Genomic DNA, 4,282 nt, shown 5'->3' with positions numbered 1-4,282 from the left:
CAATTAATTAGAAAAATAAAATTGACGCTATCAAATTGAATAAAATAATTTAGATTAGTAAAAAAATTATTCCTCTATACTTTGTTTTACTCTTTGTTAATAAATTGTTAACATCTACTTTTATTCGGTCCAATTTACATACTAGAGCAATATTGAAAAAAATATTCTATTGATATTTAAAAATATATCAAATCTTATTAGCACCTTTAAAATATATATTCTTATTAAACTCGAACCAATTGACTTGGTTCATATTAAAATAATTAGGGAATTCATATTATAACTATCTAATAATTTATTATTCCAAATATAAAATTTATTATTATACAAATATTTGATTAAACGACAAATGAGGGGAAATTTTATCTATACTATATATAAAGTCAAAACATGGTGTAACTTCCACCATGATATAATTTTTACTTCCTATTTCACCCTTAACATTGTTTAATTTTTACAAAACAAACATATAATTTTAAATAACCACCACCAACCTAATAATTAACCATATCTCTCACCTTAAAGTAAACATTATCATAAATACAAAAAATTATAATATAAAGTATACAAAATATGACAAATACATTCTAATTGTAAAAAATGAAATATATAAAAATTGAATACGTAATACTAGCATATAATATTGACGGCAGGCACGAAGTGCCTGTGCGCACTACTTACAACATAATGTCAATTTATTTTGAATTATAACCAACAGTCAATTTATTTCCAACAATTATGATTTGAATTTAATTTGGCTTAATTAACGATTTTAAAATTCAGAATTTAAACAATTTAATATGACAGTTTTTTTTGTTGTTTCAAAAAATTAAAGGCAATTAAAAAAATTATGACAATTTTCTGCTTAAATTAGGAATATGGAGGTTTTATTTATTGTTGACTATAAATAGGAGGGGAGGGGGAGTGTATTATCCATCTAGAAATAACATACAAAGAGAAAGAAAAAAAGAAGAGACAAAACAACAAAATAGGGAATAATGCAAGGAGGAAAAGCTTCCAATCTTGTGCAAATAGTCGTGTTTCTTCCAGTCTCTATAATCAACGTTATTGATCGATCGAATGGTTTGTGGAAGTCCAGCAACACGTCCCCCAGACCCAATGGTCTGACACGCACTCAACAACCAACACCAACAAAATGGATACGAATGCTTGCAGTCATGGTCACTTAACGTGATCAACCAGGTTTTATCCCTTTAAGATGGACCATAGTGCGGATACGAGTACTTGGTGCTACAATCTCTTAAAGCGGGTAGATGAAAATAATTACTAAATCTATTTTTTAAAAAATAAAAAATCAAATCAAACAAATCAATACAAACATATTTTAACTAGAACTATGTAGTTTTAATTTTCTTATTTTACTTAGGGATACGTTGAAGAAAGATAATTTTATATTAGACATAAAAACAAAAGAATTAAATATTTTATTTCAATAATTAAATATTTAAAAATAAATTAAGGGTATTAAAATCATGTACAAAACGTTGTGTTTCTTCTTGTCCCTATAATTGAAATTATTGACCGGTCCGATTGTATGTAAGTCCAGCAACACATACTCAACATCCAACACCAACAAAATGGATGGTCACTTAAAGTGATCAATCAGGTTCTATCCCTATAAGATGAACTGTAGTGCAGACAGACACGAGTACTTGCTGTTACAATCATTTTTTAAAACAATAAAAATCATATCAAACAAATCAACACAAACATATTTTAATCAGAACTATTTAGTTCCTCTATTACTTTTAGAGATACGTAGGAGTAAGATAATCTCTTGTTATATGTAAAAACAAAAAATAAATATTTTATTTTAATAGTGAGTGTATTATTTTATTACGAGCATACATGGTTTTAATAGCTTATTGATTGGTAATCGATTTCAGAACTTAAATTCCTTGTTTAAAGACCATGTAATCCAATTCAAATATAAAAGAAAGTTTTATATATTTTAACCACAAAACATAGTGACGACTCCAATTTTCAACTGAAAATTGGTGGAAACACTCCCTTTTCTTCTCTATCTTTCTATATGTATTAATTAGTTAGGGTGTAACCCTTAATTAGATGACATAGCAATGATATGATATGATAGGTTAAGATGATATAGGGTCAAATTATTAATAAGCATAAAATGGGAGGGACAAAATTGAATTAACCTCAAGTACCAAAAGAGTTTTCGAGAAATTAAGGACTTGTTTAGGAGTTGGATCTTGGAGGGGAAAGAAAGGAAATGAAAGGTTTGAGAGTCATCTCACAAATGTATTTCATGGCTCCCAAGCCTTCCCTTCCCCTCCAAAATTCAACTCCCAAACAAACCCTAAAGAAAATGGAAAAAGATCATAGTTTTAAAATGGATGGAGTACTTAGATACTATTATGTCTAAGATATTCTATCATATGTAGTGATGTAAGGCTTCACTGAATGTCTAAGATTGTGAGTTTAATTACTGGAAGTAACATTTATTGGGAGGAGTAGCCACAAACTCCGAAATTGATTAGTTCATTTCCAAAAAAGATGAGAGAATACCCTTTATACTATCCAAAAAAGTATATAGTTTTAAAGAAGAATTTTCACTCAATGATTATGATTAACTCTTTATTTTCATACTAGATAGAATATGTGTCAAATTGTACATTGCATCACTTGCCCTAACACGGTCACATTATATCTCTTGGTGTCATATTAAATTCCAAAATATTATTTCATCACAAAATTTCAACCGGAATGTGATGCCAGCAATAGTGGCTGCCAAAATTAAATCACACGACAACTTTCATTGCAACCACACTGCTAAAAGCTTAACCAATCCTATGATATCTTCTCAATTTCAACTTACTAACAAATATAGATACTAAGGAACAATTATCTTCTCTAAAGGGAAATTCTTTTTTTCTTTGAGTTCTAAGCATAAAACTATAATCTCACTATAACTAAAAAGGATATATGAGTCATTTCATTTTCTGTTTTTTCACACAATTTCTCTCTTTAGTACTGGAAAGGGAAACTAAAGGTACAAAATGGATTTTTATTTGAATAGTAAAGTAGAAAGTAATTAGCTATAGTTTCCTGATAATCCACTATTTATTTCTCGTACTGATTTGATAAGAAAAAACACAAAATAACCACCCATCATGGTGTAATTTGTGTTTTCCTATTTTGCCCTCAATATCTTTTTATTTTTACAAAAAAACCACACAATATTATTTTCTTATTTTATCCTTATTATCTTCTTATTTTAAAAGTGTATTTAAAAAATTGAATATTAGACCAATTGAATAAATTCAACCGTAAATTTAGCACAAAAAATTATATTTGAATTCATAAAATACAAACTATACATTACAAACGATAGGAAATCGGGTTGACAGGCACGACAGTGCATGTCAACACGCTAGTGTAATATAATGACGTAACAATTAATTAGAAAAATAAAATTGACGCTATCAAATTGAATAAAATAATTTAGATTAGTAAAAAAATTATTCCTCTATACTTTGTTTTACTCTTTGTTAATAAATTGTTAACATCTACTTTTATTCGGTCCAATTTACATACTAGAGCAATATTGAAAAAAATATTCTATTGATATTTAAAAATATATCAAATCTTATTAGCACCTTTAAAATATATATTCTTATTAAACTCGAACCAATTGACTTGGTTCATATTAAAATAATTAGGGAATTCATATTATAACTATCTAATAATTTATTATTCCAAATATAAAATTTATTATTATACAAATATTTGATTAAACGACAAATGAGGGGAAATTTTATCTATACTATATATAAAGTCAAAACATGGTGTAACTTCCACCATGATATAATTTTTACTTCCTATTTCACCCTTAACATTGTTTAATTTTTACAAAACAAACATATAATTTTAAATAACCACCACCAACCTAATAATTAACCATATCTCTCACCTTAAAGTAAACATTATCATAAATACAAAAAATTATAATATAAAGTATACAAAATATGACAAATACATTCTAATTGTAAAAAATGAAATATATAAAAATTGAATACGTAATACTAGCATATAATATTGACGGCAGGCACGAAGTGCCTGTGCGCACTACTTACAACATAATGTCAATTTATTTTGAATTATAACCAACAGTCAATTTATTTCCAACAATTATGATTTGAATTTAATTTGGCTTAATTAACGATTTTAAAATTCAGAATTTAAACAATTTAATATGACAGTTTTTTTTGTTGTTTCAAAAAATTAAAGGCAATTAAAA

This window comes from Lupinus angustifolius, unplaced genomic scaffold, assembly GCF_001865875.1.
Source record: "Lupinus angustifolius cultivar Tanjil unplaced genomic scaffold, LupAngTanjil_v1.0 Scaffold_144_14, whole genome shotgun sequence".
In the NCBI taxonomy this organism is placed as follows: domain Eukaryota; kingdom Viridiplantae; phylum Streptophyta; class Magnoliopsida; order Fabales; family Fabaceae; genus Lupinus; species Lupinus angustifolius.
The sequence above is the reverse complement of the archived record's forward strand: the minus strand, read 5'-3'. Positions refer to the sequence as shown.